Consider the following 23,352-nt stretch of genomic DNA (forward strand, 5'->3'; position numbering starts at 1 on the left):
ACAGACCCTAAAGATATGAATGAATGTAGTCCAAAGTATCTTTTGTTCAATGAATTGCTGGAGATTTGAAGATGACCTTTTTATATTTTCCAAACATATAGTGTTCACAGAACTCCAATTTTTGGTACTTTGTCCATACAGGAGACCTCTTTTGTTGAGGATGAAAATATCTTTCTCACTCATTTGCCTCAATCGCATATGCCATAATTTGGTGATGTCAGGATCAGATTGATTTGAAGTGAAAACTGCATAGTACCGTAATAGTGGATCCTAATAAAGTATACAACATACCTGATCTGTGTGCTTTCATCATCACAAGAGGACCTATAGAGACTTTCAGAATTCCATCTTCACCTTTGTACTTGTACTCAAGAGATTCTAAAGTGCCCACTGAAATGAAATTTTTCTTCAAATTGGGAATATATCTAACATCAGTGAAACTTCTCACCACACTATCGTGCATTCTAATTTGGACTGTACCTTTACCAAATACTTTGCAAGGAGCATTGTTGCACATCAAGACAACACCTTCAACAGATTCGAATATGGTAAACAAATCTCTATTGGGACATATATGATAAAAACAATATGAATCTAAAATCCACTCATCGTAAGATATAAAATTATTATTAGTAGCTAAAAATATTGTTCCCTCAGACTCATCAACAACTACACTTGCTTCAGCGAGGTCAGCAATTTGGTGCTCATTTTTGTTTTTCTTATTCTTTTTTTTTTTGTTTTTGAATTATTAACATTCAGAAATAATATGACTTTTCTTATAATAATATTTGCACACTACATTTCTGTATCTAGATTTTGACCTTGATTTAGACCTCTCACTATTTTATTCTTTCTTATTAGATCCTCTTACAAATAATCCTTCCCCATGGGGTGTGCTACTTTTTTCAGTAGTATCTCAGTCTATCTGTTTCTTTAATTTTAAGATAGATTTAATTTCTCTATAAAAGATATTATCGTTTTCATAAAGCATAGTATCTCTAATAAGCTTAAATAATTGGGATAAAAAAATAAGTAATAAGACGACTTGATCTTCATCATTAAATTCAGCATCCATATTACTCAAATACATATGAGAAGAATCAAATGCATCAAGATGTGAGAGTATAGAAGTACCTTCAACCATACGACATGTGTAAATTTTTTGTTTTAGGTAAATCTATTTTCCACTGTCCTCTTTATATACAAGCTTTTAGTTTTTCCCACACACCTTTCATTGTGATTTCTGTAGATACTTTACGTAAAATCTCATTTGAGAGATTTAGAATGATAGCTGATTTTATCTTTTTGTCTATGATGGCAAACTCTAAATTCGTCACGCTTTCTGTTTTTTTCTCCTTTCCTTCAAGTGTCATATCTGGGTAATCCTAAATTAGGATAACTTTCATCTTTAATTACCACATCCCAAAGTTTGCACTTTGATTGAATTTTTCAACATAAGTCTTTATTACAGTCATTTTGGCTACTTAAAATAATCTTGTTAGATCCGACTTTGATATCAATTTGTTAGGATCGAGAACTCAATTATTGCGGAACTTAGCCAAACTATGTTATAATGACAGTAACAAAAATAATAACTGTAATTAAATAAAATAAAAAATACACAAATTTAACGTGGTTCGACCAATGTGACCTACATCCACAAGCAGAGAGGAGCAATTTCACTATATCAACAAGAGTACAATAGAGAAAGTATAAAAATTAAAGTAGCTACCTAATCTATAATATATTAAAAGTGTGAAGACCCCTAGAAGAGTGATTTGAACTTTTTTTCCTTCATAAAAAGACTCTGTATTAGATAAAATTTTCTTTTCACTTATTTTCTTTAATTATTATTTATTTTTATAATATTTAAAATTAAGAAGTCCTAAAATATTTTCGTAAGGGAGTAATATATTTTAAAAATTGAAGAGTCCTAAATTATTTGGTAAGAAAAAATATGTGGTAATAAATATTAGGAGAATTAATATTTAAGGAGTTCTAAAATATTATGGTAAGAAGGAGAAATATTTTCTCAAATTAAAAATTCAAACCTAATAATATTCTTTTTACAAGACTTTTCTATTCAACGTTAAAAACTAGATTTACAATCGAATACCATCCAATACTCATCATATTATAAGAAGAAAAATAATCATCTCATCGATTAATGAACACTTATTATTGTAGTTTTTAAAAATATATACCAAAACCACAATAATTTGTTCTTTTTATATTCAAAGATTATAGTTAACGTGATATGTACGTGCAAACAAGGTACACTTAACTAGTTAACCAAAATATCCCAAAAGAACAATCTTACAAGATCACTCCAAAAGAAGAGCTCACACACGTGTTTCCCAACACCCACTCTCTAACTAAAGACGCTAACAGAAAAAGGAAGAAGAAATACAAGAAAATGAAAGAAAACTATGGAAAAATGATATGTTATGAATGAGAAAAAAGTCCCTATTTATAGAGATGAGAATGGATTTGTTGATGTTGTCTGTGATGCTAATAGAAGATGTAATTTTCAATATTTTTACATGAAAGAAGAAATATTCAACTACCAAAATCTTGACAACTGATTATTTTGATAATGACAACAAACAACCTTCCTTAAATATTGAATTGACTTTTACCAAATGTGAAGGAGAGAAAAAACATAAGTACACATTACAATGTTTTCCTAAGAATTAAAGAGAATGACCAACTTCAATTCCCAATCACCAATGACAACATAAAAGTTGTGATCTTTCTAAAATAATTGCTTTCCATATATTTTTATTTCTAATTATTTTAACTTTTTGTTGAAAGTTATTTAAGTTTAGAGCTCTCACCTTTTTTTCCATACAAAACTGAGGGTGAGGGAAAGAGATTGCTTGGCAGAGAATCAAATCCTCACCAATAAAGTAAAATTTCAAGTAGTCAATCAACTGAACTACGAATATTTCCCAGCTCCTCGCATTAGATTGTTCCTTGTCTTATTTATTTATTGATTAATGTAAGATATGTTTATTAAAGATTACCAGTGCATATGGATGAAGTGGAAGCAGCCGATAACAGACTATGGTTGTTGTTTTATTGCTTAAGTCTATTGCATTGTCCAATAGTGCAGTAGTTAGTTAGTTGCAAGTAGTTAGTTAGTTATACCAACTTGCCAACTAGGACACTACAAGTTGAGAAACTTCTAGATGTTTCTAGATACTTTGTACAAACTCTATAAATAGACTCTAAGTCAGCTAAGGAGTAACTGTAACTTTTAATTCTCATTATCACATCAATAAACACTTTGATCTTCTTCTTATTCCTCTTGTGAATTATTCCAGCTATGAAGTAGTGTGAGTATACACGTTATGTAAAAAATTTTATCATGGTATCAGAGCCCACGGTTATTGTAACTACAATGCTGATTGAGATACAACTTCAGTAGAGTTTAGATCTCTGAGTTTCTGATTGCATAGCAAGTCAGAGCTGAGAAAAGCTTTATTGGTTAGATATCTCTGCTCAATTACAGTTCTTTTTTAGTTGTTTCTTAATTACCTAGATCAGTTGTGTTAATTGATAAAATTAAGCTATAGATCAGTGTGAAATTCAGAAGATTGTTAGTTAAAATAGCACCTAAATAGATTCTAGTAATCCACTGTATATTAAACCTTCAGAAGTATCTGTTGCAACTTTAATCCTAGTCAAGTTAACTTGTTCAAAGAATTATGGTTTTTGGAGTCATTCAATGAGAACAGTATTGTTAGGAAAATAAAAATTTGGCTTTGTAATTGGAGCTTGTAGCAAGAGAAATTATTGAGAAGAATTGCATGAGCAATGGGAAACCTGTAATGCAATTGTACTTTTATGGCTGATGAGCTCTGTTAGTGCAGAGTTATTAACTAGAATTATATATACAACTAGTGCATTTGAGGTATGGGAGGATTTAAAGGAGAGATTTGACAAGGCTAATCGAATGAGATTGTATCAACTGCATAGAGAGATCAGTACTTTGTCCCAAGGAACAGATTCTATGGCAACTTACTTCACAAAGCTAAAAAATTTATGGAATGAGTATGATGCTATGATTTCCACTCCATCATATACTTGCCCAAAATCAAAGGAATATGTAGATCATATGTATAAGTTAAGGTTGATTCAATTTCAAAGTGGACTTAATAACTCATATGACTCAACTAGAAGGCAGATCCTACTAAAGGGAATTACACCTATACTAAATCAGGCATATACCATGATTATAGGGGATGAGATGCAATATTTGACTAATGTGGTTGTAATCACTGTGAAATCAGATCTTATTTCTATGCAGGTAAATAGAGGACCTGATCCAAGCTATGCATCTTAGTTTAGTGTTTATTCAGTTGGGAGTAAGATTCAGCACCGAGAGAACCTGTGGATAGGGGCATTCCTACCAGCAAAGGGTTTGACCCTTTGTAGCAATCCTTGCATTATAGAACTACGTAGCCATCGTAGGTTGAGGTATATTTCTACCAAACTAGAGATGTTACATCTCATACGAGTTTTCCTGCCAGCAAGGGTTGATGAAAGAGCTTCCTATCAGAGAGGATTAACTCACAGTTATCTTTTCCCGTGGCACGGTATTGACACCCTTCCAACTGAGATTACAGATTACACCCTAATCTATTCAGAAATGGGCATGTCAGTTAGATGATTACCTTCCACAGTCTCTATTTCAGTCTTCAGTATAGAACTTAGTTTAGTTTTACAGAATCAGGACAATCAGATATAGTCACTCAGTTCATTATGAAACTCAAAATAGTTCCACAGGATCAGGACTGTCAGATACAATCATTCAGCTATCAGTAATACAGTATCAGTAAACTCAGATATCAGTAAATCAAAAATTCTAAACTCAGTATCCAATGTTATCACGACCTCAGTTACAATTTACGTATTCATACATGTACTTTCATTCAGTTATACTCATGTTATTCAGTCAGTATTATTCATGCATATGAACCCATGCATCTTATCCTACCTCACTTAGCATACTAGTACATTCAAAGTACTGACGCATACCTTTCTTTTGTGCTATGATGTCTTATATCGTAGGTTCAGACGCACGGGCTCCTAATCATACTTAACAGCCCAATCCATCCTCAGCAGACTAGTGTTGAGTCCTTATAGTTTGAGGACATAATTATTACTTCAGTATCTCAATTTATCAGTTTTTAGTTGTCGGGGTAAGTTGGGTTCTTGTCCCATCAATCCCTTATTCAGATAATGGAGGCCTATCAGACTAGAGTATTTTAGATAGATGTATCAGCATTCAGTACTCATTATTTGCTTACAATTTTGGAATCTTATGGCAAGATTTCTGCCTAATTTTTGTATAAGTACTGTATTATTATTCAGTTATTGCAACAAGTATAAGTCATGGGTTAGCTTGTGGTCCCTCGGGATTATAAGCTCCGTGTAGCATCTAGGGTACAGACTCAGGGCATTACAAACTTGGTATCAGAGCCAGGTTTAATAGAGTCCTAGAAATTCTAAAAGCCACATCTAGTAGAGTCTTGTACATGGGTGTGTAGCGCGCCACACTTATGGACAGGAGCCTATAAAATGTTTTAGGAAAAGTTTCCCTTCTTTCAGTATTTAGGTCGTGCGAGTGAGCACACGCTCTAGTTAAAATCTAAGTCTAGTCTATTCACTCCTTTTCACTTATAGAACATGTCTCCCAAAATACTAATGAAAGAAGAACTGAAAATCAGTTAGCACCTTAGCCCATCCATCCAGATCCCCTGGATGAACATGTCTCCTACACTGAATTCAAAGTTGCTTTCACTACCCTAGCTCATTCCGTTATAGCCCAAAATGAATGCCCAACTACCATTCTAGCCAACCAAGTGGATAATATTGCTGCATCCAGGATTTGGGACTTCACCCGAATAAACCCTTCATGTTTTATTGGATCAAAGTCAGATGAGGACCCACGGGAATTTCTTGATCAGGTGTAGAAGGTTACAGATATTATTGGGCTGAAAGCTAGTTAGAGTGTTGAACTAGATGCATATTATTTATAGAAAGTGCCTCACTCATGGTTCAAACAGTGGAAAGTATAGAGGGCCACAGCCCATAGAATGGGAGGAGTTTGCTATTGATTTTCTGGATAGGTTCTTCCCGCTTGAGTTGAGAGAAGTGAAGGTTTTGGAATTTATAAATCTAAAGCAGGGAAACATGATGGTACAAGATTATTCTCTCAAGTTTACTCAATTATCCAGATACGCTCTTCATATGGTAGCATATATTTGATCTAAGATGAGTAAGTTTGTGTCTGGCATGTCTAATAGTGTGGTCAAAGAGTGTAGGGCTACAATGTTGATTAAGGATATGGACATATCCAGGCTTATGGTCCATGCTTAGCAGATAGAGAAGGCTAAGAATGAAGAGAAGGAGAGCGAAAACAAGAAAGCTAGAACAGGTAGTTTTAACTTCACCCAGCCTAAGTTAGAGGGGGTAATCATTCTCAGTTCTGCACAAAATCTTTAGTTCCAGATTCTTCCTCAGTCAGTGCTCCTATGCTAAAATTTAGAGACGGCAATACAGATAGAGCATCAAGCCTTAAACTCTAGGGTAGTGTTAGAAGTGCCAGAACAAATCCTCTCTGCCAGAAGTGTGGCAGAAACTATCAGGGTATCTGCAGAGCTGGCTGTGAAGTATGTTTCAGATGTAGCAAGCCAGGCCACAGAGTTAGACAGTGTCCTCAGGTGGGTTCTCAGAGTCAGCATAACTATCCCTCATCTCAGTCTGGTCGCCCAAATCAGCAGGGTGTCGCTTCCAGTGCCACCAGTAGGCAACGTCTAAATAAACTCTATGTCTTTCAGTCCCAACAGGATCAGGAAATTTCTCCTGATGTGGTCACTGGTACACCACAAGTTTATCATTTACATATTTATGCTTTGCTAGATCCAGGAGCTTCTTTATCCTTTGTAACTCTATATATAGTTGTCGACTTCAGAGTCAATCTTGAAATTCTAGTAGAGCCTTTCTCATTCTCTACCCTAGTGGGTAAATCTATCATAGCCCAGCGGGTATACAGGAACTGTCAGGTTACCATATCTTAAAAAGTCACTTCAGCAGACTTAGTCAAACAATTTTGATATCATTCTCGACATGGATTGGATTCATTCCTACTATGCCTCAGTCGACTGCAAAAATAGAATTGTCTAGTTTCAGTTTCTAAATGAGCCCATCCTAGAGTGGAGGGGTAGTACTTCAGCACTTAGCGGTCAGCTTATTTCCTACCTTAGGGCAAGTAAAATGATATTTAAGGGATATGTCTACCATTTTATTTGAGTTTAGGACTCTAGATCAAAAGCCCCTACTCTTGAGTCTGTATCAATAGCATGTGAATTCTCAAATGTATTTCCCAAAGATCTTCCCAGAGTTCCTACCGAAAGGGAAATTGACTTCGAATTAGACCATTTTCCAGACACTCAGCCCATATCTATTCTTCTATATAGAATGGCTCCAGAAGAACTCAAAGAATTAAAACAACAATTGAAAGATCTCCTAGATAAGGGATTCATCAGACCCAGTGTGTCCCCATGGGGTGCACCAGTTCTATTTATGCATAAGAAAGACGGTTCTCTCAGAATGTGTATAGACTACCGTCAGCTAAATAAAGTCAATGTCAAGAAAAAGTATCCACTTCCCAGAATTGATGTCTTGTTTGACCAACTTTAGGGTACCAGTTACTTCTCTAAGATAGACCTCAGATCAGGCTATCATCAGCTTAGAGTCAAAGAATGTGATATTTCAAAAATAGCTTTTAGAACTAGGTATGGTCACTTTGAATTATTAGTCTTGTCATTTGGTCTTACCAATGCCCCAGCAACTTGCATAGACTTGATGAACCGTGTGTTCAAGCAGTACTTAGACATGTTCGTCGTAGTCTTCATAGATGACATCCTTGTCTACTCCCGCAGTGAGCATGCTTATGCAGACCATCTCAGAATAGTATTACAGACTCTCGAAAACCATCATCTATTCGCCAAATTCAATAAGTGTGAATTTTAGCTAAGGTCAGTAGCTTTTCTTAGCCATATCATTTTTGGTAATGGCATTAGAGTTGATCCCCAAAAGACCAAAGCAGTGAGAAATTGGCCCAGACTCACTCTCCATTAGATATCTAGATTTTCTTAGGTTTGGTTGGCTATTACTAATGGTTTGTTGAGGGATTTTCATCTATTGCATCCCCTATGTCCATATTGACTCAGAAGAAGGTCAAATTCCAGTGGTCAGATTCTTGCGAGAAGAGTTTTCAGGAGTTGAAGACTCGACTCACTACAGCCCCAGTTTTGACTCTACCAGATGGTTTAGATGGCTTTATTGTGTATTTTGATACTTCTAGATTTGGTTTGGGGTGTGTTTTGGTGAAATAATGTAAGGTCATAGGCTACGCCTCTCGACAGCTCAAACCCCATAAAAAGAACTATCCTACTCATGATCTTGAGTTAGCAGCAGTAGTATTGCCTTAAAGATTTGGAGGCACTATTTGTATGGTGTGCATATAGATGTGTTCACAGACCATAAGAGCCTACAGTAAGTGTTCTCTCAGAAAGACCTAAACCTCTATAAGATAAGGTGGTTGGAGTTATTGAAGGACTACGACATGAGCATCATGTATCATACAGGTAAAGCCAATGTAATGGTTGATGCTCTTAGTAGGATGTCTATGGGTAGTGTTACTCATGTGGAAAATGGTAAGAAAAAGTTAGATTAGGAAGTTCATCAGCTTGCCTGACTAGGTATCTGCTTAGTAAATTTAACTGAAGGTAGTAAATGGGTGCAGAGTAGTTCAGAATCATCTCTGGTTTTTGAGGTAAAGGAAAAGCAGAATAGGGATCCTAGCCTAGTTTAGTTAAAAGAATCGATTAGAGATCAGAAGATAGAGGTTTTCTCCCAAGAGAGATATAGTGTATTGCGTTGTCAGGGTTGGCTATGTGTTCCAGGTGTAGATGACCTGAGATAGTAGATTCTTACATAAGCGCATGGTGCGCGTTACTCTATTCATCCAGGGGCCACTAAGATATACCATGATTTGTGGGAGATCTATTGGTTAAGTGGGATGAAGAGAGACATTGCAGAGTTTATAGCTAAGTGTTCCCACTTGGAAGTGGGAAGAAGTGAACATGGATTTTGTAATGGGTTTGCCTCGTACTCATCGTCAACATGATTCAGTTTGGGTCATTATAGACATGATGACCAAATTAGATCATTTCCTACCAGTTCATACCTCTTATTCAGCTGAGGACTATGCCAAGATCTATGTCAGAGAGGTTGTCAGATTACACGGAGTTCCATTGTCCATTATCTCAGATAGAGGTACATAGTTCCCTTCTTATTTCTAAATGGCATTACAAAAAGGTCTTGGTACCAAAGTCCACCTCAATACAACCTTTCACCCTCAGACATATGGTCAAGTAGAAAAAACCATTCAGAATTTAGAGGATATATTGCAAACGTGTGCGATAGACTTTAAATGTAGTTGGGATGACCACTTGCCTTTGATTGAGTTTGCATATAACAACAGCTATCATTCCAGCATTCAGATGACTCCATTTAAGTCGCACTATAGGAGGACATATAGGTCTCTCATTGTTTGGTTTAAAGTGGGAAAGGACATAGTGGTAGGGCACCTTAGAGAATGTTTAGTTGATCAGGGAAAGGCTTAAGACAGCTCAGAGCCAATAAAAATCCTACATAGATGTGCGGAGAAAGGATCTCGAGTTCGAGAATGGTGATTATTTTTGTTTAAAAATCTCTCCTATGAAAGAAGTGAAAAGGTTTGGCAAGGAGGGGAAGATCAGTCCTAGATATGGCGGTCCTTACTGAATTCTCAGCCGTTTTAGAAAGGTAGCTTATGAGCTTGAGTTACCTTTAGAATTAGCTTCAGTCCATCCAGTGTTCCATGTCTCCTTGCTAAAGAAAAGCATAGGTGACCAGCAGTTGTAGTCCCTGTAGGGAGTATAGTCGTTCAAAATAGCCTCTCTTATAAGAAGATTCCAGTCAAAATCCTTGATTATCAGATTCGTAGACTGAGGAATAATGAAGTCCCTCTAGTCAAAGTTCTTTGGCGGAACTAGTCCATTGAGGAAGCTACTTGGGAAGCAGAAGAAGATATGTGAACCAAGTATCCTCACCTCTTCTCCGCAAACTCAGTCTCAACCCAAGGTAACAATTCTCTTTAAACTTACTCAATTTCATGCTCATATTTTCTTTATAAACTTGGTATCAGTTACCATTGCATATCCAGTCATACATTTATGTGTATATTCATGCATCAGATATGCATGTTTAGTAGAAGAGACTCAGATTATTAGCAATCCCAGTCATGCATTCATGAATCATGTTCAGTTATGTACTCATGCATCAGATATGCATCTTCAGTATGAAATTCCAGCATATCAGTAGTTTCAGTTATGAAATCATATTGCATTGGGCATATCCAGTATGTAAATTCAGTCTATCAGTATTCCCAGCTTAGTCAGTCTCATTTGAGGACCAATGTTCCTAAGGGGGAGATATTGTAAGACCCGCAAAATTCTAAGCTTGATTCAGTCTTGTAAAAGCTAATAAGGGGTCCCAGACTTAGAAAAATTCAGCTAAGTGTTCATACTTAGAGTTATTTTAGCCTTCGTAAGTTGGCAATCCTTTTTCACGACCCTTTTGACCTTTAAATATTAATTTTTAGGTTAATTCAAGATCAGGAATGTCAATAGGTGTTCTCAGAAAAGTTTTAGATTTTTCGGACTTCGTTAGAGGCACGTTTTGAAGTCCAAACCAGTGGATCGATACGATCTCGACGCGCTGCATCGCCTATCGCGTTGATGAGTATTTTTTCCCATCTCCCAGTGCAAATTCTAGTGAGCCAATGCAGACTCGACGTGGTGCATTGGCCATCGTGTCGATGCCAATGATGCAGTCGTTGTTTTATACATCACTAGTCCAGTTTTCAATAATTAAAACCTACATTCGGAGGGGTAAATGGGTCTTTTGCCATCTTAAATCAGCCCTCAAAACATGTAATTAAGTCATCCAAAAGGCAAAATTTACTCATTATCTCTAGCATTTTTCAAGAACAAACCATAGTTCATCACATTCAAGAATCCAAGTTCCAAGGAAATCCATCAATCTTTTAGAATTCAAGCTTTAAGGTATGTCAACTGTTCATTCAAGGGATGTCAAGTGTTCATTCAAGGGTCCCTTCCACCCTTGGAGTCCAAAAAACTCTTTTGAACTTTAAGTAAATTAATTTCATGATTTCCATGATTTGGATTCAAGTGTATTCATGATTATAATGCTGATTGAGTTTTTACTCCATGATTAAGTGCAAGATTTATGTAAAAACAATTATTATGTATGTAGTATCATGTGAATTCATGTTAAAGCCTTGAAATTGTGATGCTCATATGTTGATTAGTACTATGTGCATATACAGTACCTTCCAAGTGTTTGACGAGTTGTTCATGTGAATTAAATAGTGAGATTATATCATGTTAGCATGTATACTAGTTCATTCCATTCAAGTTTTTGATAAAATGCATCTATAGGTTCATTATGAACAAGTGTGCATTTCTATGCTATGAAAGGTCGTGTGATGCTTTACTTTTTATGCTATCGAGTCCTGGGGGTATTTAATACTCGAGAATTTAGTTGTTTACCTAGAGCCAGTGTCAGTTATAGAATAATCTCAGTCATGTCATAATCAGTAGTACTATCAGTCAGTTATAGAACTCAGGAAAAACTCAGTATCATTCTATTCCAGTTTAGTACTTAATTTAAACCTCAATAAATTCAGTCAATTAAAAGAATTCAATAGTATTCCATCAGTCAACGGAAATCAGTGAACTCAGTTCAGTTTAGTTAGATAGTATAATTAGTAACAGTTCAGTCAAGCCTAGTATGAACTAGGAATCACTTCAGTGTCTATTCAGTTGAGGGTAGGATTCAGCACCGAGCGAACCCAGGAATAGGAGCATTCCTGCCAGCAGAGGGTTTGACCCTTAGTAGTAATCCCTGTGTTATAAAACTACGTAGCCAGCATACGTTGAGGTATCTTCCTGCTAAACTAGGGTTGATATATCTCATACGAGTTTTCCTGCCAGCGAGGGTTGATAAAAGAGCTTCCTGTCAGAGAGGGTTAACTCACAGTTATCCTTACCCATGGCCTGGTACTCACACCCTTCCAACTGGGGTTACTGGTTTGACCCCAATCTATTCAGAAAGGGGTATATTGGTTAGATAATTACCTCCTACAGTCTTAATTTTAGTCTTCAGAATAGAACTCTGTTCAATTTTATAGAACCAAGACTGTCAGATACAGTTACTTCATTCAGTATAGAACACAGAATAGTTCTACAAGATCAGGACTGTCAGATACAGTCATTCAGCTATCAGTTATATAATATCAGTAAACTCAGATATCAGTAAATCAAAAATTCTAAACTCAGTATCCAGTGTTATCACGACCTCAGTTACGGTTTACGTATTCATGCATGTACTCTCATTCAATTATGCTAATGTTATTCAGTCAGTATTGTTCATGCATATGAACCCATGCATCTCAGCCTATCTCACTTAGCATACCAGTACATTCCAAGTACTAATGCATACCTTTCTTTTATGCTATGATGTCTTATATCATAGGTTTAAATGCACGGGCTCCCGATCATACTTACCAGCCCAATCTATCAACAACAGACTATTGGTGAGTCCTCATAGTTCGAGGACATAATTATTACTTCAGTATCTCAGTTTATCAGTTTTTAGTAGTTGGGGTTAGTTGGGGGCTTATCCCATCAATCTCTTATTCAAACAGTAGAGGTTTATCAGACTAGAGTATTTTAGATAGATGTATCAGTATTCAGTACTTAGTATTTCTTTATAGTTTTGAACCTTATGGTAAGCGTTTCACCTAATTTCTACATAGTTACAGTATTATTATTCAGTTATTACAGCAAGTACCAGTCATGGGTTAGCTTGTTGTCCCTCAGGATTATGAGCACCGTGTAGCATCCAGAGTACAGACTCGGGGCATTAAGATTCAAGGCTAGACTAGTAGCCAATGTCTATAGCTAACGGAAGGGGTTGGACTATCATGATACTTTTTCACTTGTTGCCGAAATGGTAACTGTTAGGTGTGTTGTTGCTCTAGCAGTGTCGATGGGATGGTGTTTTTACCAAATAGATTCTTATAATGCTTTCTTGCAAGGTGACCTAGATAAGAAAGTATACATGTAACTACCTGAAGGTTTTCAACAGGAAGGACAACATAAGGTTTGCAGGTTACTGAAATTATTATATAGGCTTAAACAAGTATCAAGGCAATGGAATATCAAACTCGCTTCATCCTTGTTGAAGGCTAGTTTCACTCAAAGCACATATGACTATTCTGTATTCACCTTAAAAGAAGCAAGAGAAATGCTGCTCATTCTAGTCTATATGGATGATTTGCTTATAACTGGTGATAATGAGATTATGATCAAAGAAGCTATGTCAACACTACATCAACAGTTTAAGCTGAAAAACTTAGGTGAGTTTAAATATTTCTTAGGTATTGAAATGTTAAGATCAAAGTAGGGGATTATTATGAATCCAAGGAAGTACTTTCTTGAGTTTATTTCAGAGATTGTCCTTGCAGGTGCAAAACCTACACCCACACCATTAGAATCCAATATTAAACTGACTTATATGGAGGTTGATGAAGCGGCTATAATAACTAATGATATGGTTCTAAGAGATGCATCTGTTTATCAGAGACTGATTGGAAAACTTATATATGTTACAATCACAAGACCTGATATTTGCTATGCAGTCCAGACTTTGAGTCAATTTATGTAACAACCTAAGAGATCTCACTTAAAGGCTGCATACAGGGTTGTTAGATATCTGAAAGGGTTAGTAGGGCAAGGTATTTGGATGAAGACACAGGGAAATATAGATCTAACCTGCTGGTGTAATTCTGATTGGGCTGCATGCCCTAACACTAGAAGATCTATCACTGGGTATATGATACAGTTTGTAGGCTCACTAGTATCATGGAAATCTAAGAAGCAACACACAGTTTCTAGTAGATCAGCTGAGGCTGAATATAGAAGCATGGCTTCAGAAATGGAAGAGATAACTTGGTTGGAAGGATTATTCTCAGAACTAGGAGTCCTTATTCATAAGCCTATCACAGTATTGAGTAATAGCAAATCAACTATTCAATTGGCAGCTAATCTTGTATTCCATGAAAGAACCAAACACATAGATATTGATTGTCATTTAAGTAGGGACAAGATCAAGGATGGATTAGTCAAGAAAGTCTGTGTGCCTACACAGCATCAAGTGGCAGATATATTGACCAAGATCTTAAGTCATGAGCAACATTTTTATATTCCTATCAAGTTTGGTGTACTAAACATTTTGCACTGTTCAGCTTGAGGTGGAGTGTTAAAGATTACCAACCATATGGATGAAGTGTAAGCACCCGATAACAGACTATGGTTATTATTTTATTGCTTAAGTCTGTTGGATTGTCCAATGGTATAGTAGTTAGTTAGTTGCAAGAAGTAGTAAGTTATTTATAACTTGCCAGGTAGGACACTACATATAAGACCCCACAAAATTCTAAGCTTAACTCAGTCCATTAGAGCGTGAGAAGGGTCCCAGACTTAGAAATTTCAGCTAAGTGTTAGGACTTAGTCTTTTCTAAAGCCCTCGAACATTGAGAAATTTATTTATGACCTTACCAACCACAGGGAGCTAGTGTTTAAGTTGATTCGTGATTGAAAATGTCAATAATACATCCTGGGTGAGTTTTGGAATTTTGGACAAGCGTAAGGGCGTGTTTGGAATTCAAAAATAGTGACTCGAGGCGATAAACCTGTGGCACCCTACCCAAAGCGGTGCTCCAGCGCCCACGGTGCCTCGCTTAGAGCGGCGCTCCAAAGCTTGTGGCGCCCTAGCTAGTTCGACTCATGTATTTTCCTGCAATTATGTTATGTGTATTTAAGGGCAAATGGATCATTTTTCCTTCGCTTAATAGGTCCATAACACTAGATTAAATCCCCAAATAGCATAATAGCTCATCCCTTTCACAAAATCCTCTCAAGAACAAGCCCTAGCTTCATCAAGTTTAAGAACCAAGCCTCAAGAACTCACCCCAATATCCACGAAATTAATAAGCAAGGTATGTTAAGTGTTCATCCAAGGGTTTCCTTCCACCCTTGGAGTTCAAGAACCCTTTTTAAAAATGCAAGTTAATAGTTTCATGAATTACATATACCAATTGGGTTGTTTTTATGTTCATGTTTTGTATGGGTTTCAATCCACGATTTAACTGTAGCTGTCATGAATATAAGACACCATGTATGTAATTGTTGTAATCCCCACGTTGAAACCCTTGAATTGTGAATTGATGGTTATAGTCATGATGCATCAACATATTATTCATACTCAAGTACAAGATTATGCCTACTAGGTGTTTGACAAAATGTCTAAGTGAATAAATTATGCATTTTGATCCATTGGTTATCTTAACAATGAATTCATGCTAGGACTACATGTTTAAAAATTACTTCCATGTCAAATCTATGCCTTGTAAGCATTTAGTGGAATGTCCATATGATTGGAATAGTGAGATCATGATGTGTTAGCATGTTTTTCCATTCAGGAAAAAGTCCAACCATTTGTCAAAATGCCTTAGTGAATGTATTGTGGACATTTGATTATCATTATATTTTCAAGAATCTCCATGTCTCATTATTATTGATGTTATAGATTCCTGGGGGTATTCAATACCCGACAATCTAGTTGTATAACTAGAATTTTAGTAGCTGAAGAATAGTTTTAGTAATGTCACGAGTAGTAGAATTTAATCAGTTAACAAAACTCAGTAAACTCAGTCAGTTAGCAGAACTCAGTGAACTCATTCCAATTTAGTCAATCAACACAATCAGTGTCAGTTCAGTCAAGCCCAGTACAGTTTAGAAATTAGTTCAAGGTCCATTCAGTTAGGCCGAGAAAATCTAGGGATGGAGGCATTCCTAACAAAGAGGGTTTGACCCTTAGTAGCAATCCCTGTTTTATAGAACTACGTAGCCAATAAAGGTTGAGATATCTTCCTTCCAGATAAGGGTTGATATCTCTCGTACGAGTTTTCCTGCCAGCGAGGGTTGATAAAAAAACTTTCTGCCAAAGAAGGTTAACTCACAGCCATTATTAGTATCCCTTGGCAAGGTGCTAACACCCTTCCAACTGGGGTCACAGGTTGGACCCCAACTCAGTTTATAATCGGGGTATGTTGGTTAGATGAACACTTCCACAGTTTCAGTTTCAAACTCAGTATAAAACCTCAGTTTATTTTTAGAATCAGGACTGGCAGATACAATCATCTAGCTCAGTATATAAATTAATTTAGTTCTACAAAATCAGGATTTTCAAAAATAGTCACTCAATTAATAGTAATACAGTATCAGTAAACTCAGATATTAGTCATTTAGATTTCAGAACTTATTATCCAGTGTTAATGAAATCTTAGTTACAGTATACGTAGTTATGTGCATAGTATTGCATAATCAATAATTATAGTAATTTTAGATATATATGTACTCTCATTCAGTAATGTTCATGCTATTCCATTAGTTATTGTTCATACATTTAAACCCATGCATTCATCCTTACCTCACCTACCATACCAGTATATTTAAAGTACTGACACATACCTTTGTTTTGTGCTATGATGTCTTATATCATAGGTTCAAACACACGGGCTCCTGATCGTACTTAGCAGCCTAAATTATCAGCAGTAGAGTTAATAATGAGTCCTCATAGTTTGAGGATAGAGTTGCTATTTCAGTATTTCAGCATTCAACTTATTCAGTAGTCAGAGTTAGTTGGGGGCTTGTTCCATCAGCTCCATATTCAAATAGTTAGAGGCTTTCAGGATAGAGTATTTCAGACAGATGTTTAGTTTACAGTATTAATTTTTCATTATTCAGCATTTGATTTCAGTTTTGAACCATATGGTAATTTTTGCCTAATTTCCACATTATATAGTATTATTTTTTAGTGATTACAGTAGGTACCAATCATGGGTTAGCTTATTATCCTTCGAGATTATGAGCATCGTGTGGCATTTGAGGTGCAGACTCGGGGCATTACAAACTTAGTATTAGAGACTAAGGTTTAATAGAGTCCTAGAAAGTCTGAAAGTCGCGTTTAGAGAGTTTATGTATGGGTGTGTTGCGCGCCACACATATGGACAAGAGGCTATAAGGCATTTAGGATAAGTTTTCCTTCTTTCAGTATTCATGTCATGCGAGTGAGCATGAGCTTAATTTAAACTCTCAGTCTAATCCTTTTCTTCCTTCTATTTATAGAATATGTCTCCCAAAAAAATTAACGAAAAAAGAACTGGAAACCAACCAGCACCTCCGCCCGTTCAAGCCGATCCCCTGAATGAGCATGTGTCTCACTTCAAACTCAGGACTGCTTTCACTACCTTAGCTTATTCATTAGTAGCCCAGAACAATCAGCTTGCTACAATCCTATCTAGGCTTATGACTCAAACTCCATAAGTGAGGAGAAGAGAGGTAGGAAGAGAAGGACAAAGAATAAGAGGGCAATAATTCCAAGGTCGAAGAGTGGTTGAACAAATCCTCCTATGCAAAAATATGGTAGAAACTATCAGGGTATGCATAGGGTTAGTAGTAGTTTATGTTATGGATATGGCAATCAAGGCCATAGAATCAGAGATTATCCTCAGTCAGGTTCGTAGAGTCAGCATATCTATCTCTCATCTCAATCCGATCACCCGAATCAGTAGGGTGCCACTTCCAGTGCCACCAGTGGGCAACGCCCAAATAGACTCTATACACTTTAGTCCCGACAGGATCAAAAAAGTTCTTCTTATGTGGTCAGTGGTACGTTATAAGTTTATCAGTTACATATTTATGCTTTGCTAGATCCAGTATCTTCTTTGTCCTTTGTAACTCTTTATATAGTTGTTGACTTTAGAGTCAGTCCCAAAATTCTAGTAGATCCCTTCTCAATCTATACACCAGTGGGTAAATCCATCATAGCCCGACGGGTATATAGGAACTGTCCAGTTTTGGTATCTCAGAAAGCCACTTCAGCAGACTTAGTAGAATTAAAGATGATAGATTTTGATGTCATTCTCGACATGGATTGGCTTCATTCATGCTTTACTTCAGTTGATTACAGAAATAGAATTGTCCATTTTCAATTTTTGAATAAACCTGTCCTTGAGTGGAGTACTTCAACACTTAGGGGTCAGCGTGTTTTCTACCTTAGGGTGAGAAAAATGATATCTAAGGGGTGTATTTATCATCTTTTTTGAGTTAAGGATTATAGTTTTGACACTCCTAGGCTTGAGTTAGTTTCAGTAGTAAATGAATTCTCAGATGTGTTCCCTGATGATCTTCCTGGAGTCCCTCCCAAAAGGGAAATTAACTTTGGAATAGACCTTCTTCAAGATACACGCCTACCTTTATTCAGCCATACAAAATGGCCCTAGCAGAACTTAAAGAATTAAAAAAATAGTTGAAGGATATCCTATATAAGGGATTCATCAGATCCAGTATGTCTCCTTAGGGTGTACCAATTCTATTCGTGCATAAGAAAGACGGTTCTCTCAGAATGTGTATAGACTATTGTCGGTTAAATAATTCGCGGTCAAGAACAAGTATTCGTTTCCTAGATTTAATGACTTATTTGACCAGCTTCAGGGTGCCAGTTACTTTTCTAAGATAGACCTCAGATCAGGCTATCATCAGCTCAAAGTCAGAGAATATGACATTCCAAAAACAGCTTTCAGAACTCGATATGGTTACTTCAAATTCTAGTCATGTCCTTTGGTCTCACTAATAACCCAGCAGCTTTCATGGACTTAATGAATTGCATGTTTAAGCAGTACTTGGGCATGTTCGTTATAGTCTTCATTGATGACATTCTTGTCTATTCCCATAGAAAGAATGATCATGAAGATCATCTCATAATTGTACGTCAGTTTCAGTTATCATGATATTTATTCATGTCTTACATGTTAGCTCTATGATCATAGCTCATATTCGTACAAGTTAGCAAAAATCATGTACGCTTACAGTCCCTAGTTTAAGAGCTCCAGTTCACTCAGTGTTACGAATCGTGTTCCATGAATACAAAAACTAAAGACTCAGGTCATGCAGCTTATGACTCATGTACTCATGTCAGCTTATGCTTTATAGTATGCTCAATTCCCATGACTCATGCTACACTTCTAACAATCAGCTAAATTTAGATTATGTCATGTATATCCTCAGTTTAAATTTCTTGATAAATCCATTATGTTGATATTCTATTCCTTAGGCCTCAGTTAAGTGTCAAGTTTGGTATAGTGTCCATTCATGCTTCAGGACCTCATGTTTTAACCTTTTAGTGAAACTCTCCTTATGGAATGATGTAGTAATGAGCACTTGATTAGATGGGAGAGAATAAATATTTTATGTTAAGAAAAGGTTGTTGTATGCTTATTTTACACGAGGCTGTAGTTATGAAGATAGGCTTGAATGGCATGGTGGTGTGTAAGTGGATAAATGCATTTCGCGTGGTAAGTGGCTAGTAGGAGGTTGTATTTAGTTGTTTAAGGGAAATCAGAATTTTTCATGAGATGAGAAGTTGAGAAATGTGAGTGTCTATTTAGATACTTAATTTATGTCAGTCTTCATCACGTAGTTATTAGAACTCATTTATAGTCTCAGTTCACCATTCAGTTCAAAACTCAGTTCAGCATTCAGTTCAAAACTCAGTTCAATCTTAGGTTTAATTGACCATGGCATACAATTATCAGTTATTCAGTTATCAGTATTTCAGAATCATGTTATACTCTTGGTCCAGCATTCTCCAATAATACAGCTTGCACGTATTCATGCTCAGTATCTTATATTGCTCAGTCAGTCCTTACCTTATATGCATAATACTCTATAATTTTGGTCCAGACTAAGTACAGTTCAATCTTACACGACCAGTATTTAGCTATCATCCATTTAATCAATTAAGTTAGTATGTTTATGCATTCGCGCTCAATGCCCATGTAAATATTTTCAATAGTCTCAGGTGAAGCATCGTACTAAGGTGGAGAGTATAGTATAGTTGAGAGAGTATTCGAGAAATATGTCTAAGCTTGAAAATTTGTAGTTGCAGTTCTTAAGGCTTAGTCACTCTATCTTAGATGAGTTTCATAGGCCTTACCTCATATTATAGAATTCTAGCCAGGGAGTGATTTCCTATTAGATGTTTTATTCAGCCCACGCCAGATTTCCTTGCTCCCTAAAGTCAGTAGAACTTTATGGAAAGAGTGTCAAGAAATACTCCAGTTTAGTATAAGTTTTCAGTATGATTTAGTTCGTAAGGCCAACAATTCAGTTTAGCAGTCAAGCGGACAAGTTCGTATGGTTTTCCATCTTTCCATCTAGTCATACTATCCGAAGTCTCATAAATGTAACTATTCCAAGATGGAGCAACCAGGTAGTTGTGAGTTCTGCCCAGTTCATGTATCATGCCTCAGTTTTAGATCCCAAATATTCAGTCATGATTCAGTTCATGTTTGTAGGTGCCTTATACATCATCCCAATCTTTCCTTAGTAGCTCAGCCAAGTCAGTATCTTTTAGGGGACGTATTATCCCAAGGGGAAGATGCATTATAATCCCTCGAGCTTTCATGACCTAAATCTTTCATTTTTTTTTCACATAATGAATCTAGTTTAGAGTATTAGGTACTCAAAGTGGACCGTCAAGTTCCAATCTCAGCCATAAGCCATGTATTCAGGGGCTCAGTTCAGTTCATGATATTCAGTTCATGTATCACGTTTAAGGCTCAATTATGTTCTCATATTAGCTTTCATACGTGTTTAGTAAATGATCTTGAGTTTGAGATCGGTGATTTTGTATTCTTAAAAATCTCTCCCATGAAGGGAATGAAGAGGTTCGACAAGAAGGGAAAAGTTCAGTCCTCGATATATCGGTCTTATAGAATTCTCGGTCATTTTGGAATGATAGCTTTCGAGCTTAAGTTCCCTTCATACCTAGATTTAGTGCATCCAGTATTCTACGTCTCCTTGCTAAAGAAATCTATTAGAGACCTAGCAGTCATAGTTCCCTTAGAGGGCGTAGAAATTTAGAATGATTTCTCTTTTGGAGAGATTCCAGTCCAAATCTTTGATCATCAGATTCGCAAACTGGGGAACCAAAAAGTTCCCTCAGTCAAAGTTCTTTGGTGGAATCAATACGTTGACGAAGCACTTGGAAAGATGAAGAAGATATGCGAATCAAGTATCCTCACCTCTTCTCCGTAAACTCAGACTCAGCTTGAGGTAATAGTCCTTATTAGATTTACTCAGTTTCATGTTCAGTTATAGTTATAAACTTGGTATTCCTTATCGTTGCATATTCAGTCATGCATTCATGAATCAGTTCAGTCATGTACTCATGCATCAGATATGCATGTTCAATATGAAAACTTAGCTTAAGGGTAGCTTCAGTCATGTATTCCATGCATCAGACATGCATGTTTAGTGGGTAAGCTCAATATATCAGTATTCTCAGCTTAGTCAGTCTCATTCGAGGATGAATGATGCCAAGAGGGAGATATTGTAAGACCCCATAAAATTCTAAGCTTAACCCAGTCCCTTAAAGCATGAAAAGGGTCCAAGACTTAGAAATTTCAACTAAGTGTTCAGACTTAGTCTTTTCTAAAGCCCTTGAACTTTGAGGAATTTATTTATGACTTTTTCAACCTCAGTGAGCTAGTTTTTAAGTTGTTTCATGGTCGAGGAAGTCAATAGTACATCCCAAGTGAGTTTTGAAATTTTTGGACAAGCGTAAGGGCTTGTTTGGAATTCAAAAATAGTGGCTTGAGGTGATAAGCCCGCGGTGCTCGGCCCAAAGCGGTGCTCCAGAGCCTGTGGCGCCTCTCCTAGGGTGGCGCTCCAGAGCCCGTGGCACCCTAGCTAGTCCAGACCATATATTTTCCTGCAGTTATGCTCCGCGTCTTTAAGGGCAAATGGGTCATTTTCCCTTCACCCAATAGGCCCATAACACGGGATTAAAGCCTTAAATATCATAATTGATCAACCTTTTCACAAAATCCTCTCAAGAACAAGCCCCAGCTTCATCAAGTTCAAGAATCAAGCCTCAATAACTCACCCCAATCTCCACAAAATTAACAAGCAAGGTATGTTAAGTGTTAATCCAAGGGTTTCCTTCCACTCTTGGAGTTCAAGAACCCTTTTCAAAATCTCAAGTTAATAGTTTCATGAATTATATGTTCCAATTGAGTTGTTTTCATGTTGATGTTTTGTATGGGTTTCAATCCAAGATTTAATTGTAGTTGTCATGAATATAAGACACCATGTATGTAGTTGTTGTAATCCCCATGTTGAAACTCTTGAATTGTGAATTGATTGTTATAGTCATGATGCATCAACATATTATTCATGCTCAAGTACAAGATTATGCCTCCTAGGTGTTTGACAAAATGCCTAAGTGAATAAATTGTGCATTGTGATCCATTGGTGATCTTAATGATGAATTCATGCTTGGACTGCATGTTTAAAAATTACTTCCATATCAAATCTATCCCTTGTAAGTGTTTGATGGAATGTCCATGTGATTGGAATAGTGAGATCATGATGTGTTAGCATGTTTTTCCATTCAGGAACAAGTCCAAACATTTGTCAAAATGCCTTAGTGAATGTATTGTGGACATTTGATTATCGTTATATTTTCAAGAATTGTCATATCTCATTATTATTGATGCTATCGAGTCCTGGGGTTATTCAATACCCGACAATCTAGTTGTTTACCTAGAATTCCAGTAGCTGCTGAATAGCTTCTGCAATGTCACGAGTAGTAGAATTCAATCTATTAACAAAACTCAGTAAACTTAGTCAATTAGCAGAACTCAGTGAAATCAGTCCAGTTCAGTCAGTCAACATGATCAGTGTCAGTTCAGTCAAGACCAGTACGGTTTAAAAATCAGTTCTGGGTCCATTCAGTTGAGAGTAGGATTCAGCACCGAGAGAACCTAGGGATGGAGGTATTTCTAGCAGAGAGGGCTTGACCTTTAGTAGCAATCCCTGTGTTACAGAACTACGTAGTCAGCGTAGGTTAAGATATCTTCCTTCCAGATAAGGGTTGATATATCGCATATAATTTTTCCTGCTAGTGATGGTTGACAAAAGACTTCCTTCCAGAGAGGGTTAACTCACAGCCATTGTTAGTATTCCTTGGCAAAGTGCTAACACCCTTCCAACTGGGGTCACAGATTGGACCCCAACTTAG

General features: G+C 36.6%; 1 pseudogene; it reads left to right on the plus strand.

Annotated features, from left to right (window-relative positions):
• Nucleotides 1–23,352, plus strand: part of LOC124899571 — a 51,829-nt pseudogene that overhangs the window by 23,716 nt on the left and 4,761 nt on the right.

This window comes from Capsicum annuum, chromosome 6 (assembly GCF_002878395.1).
Source record: "Capsicum annuum cultivar UCD-10X-F1 chromosome 6, UCD10Xv1.1, whole genome shotgun sequence".
NCBI classification, from domain to species: domain Eukaryota; kingdom Viridiplantae; phylum Streptophyta; class Magnoliopsida; order Solanales; family Solanaceae; genus Capsicum; species Capsicum annuum.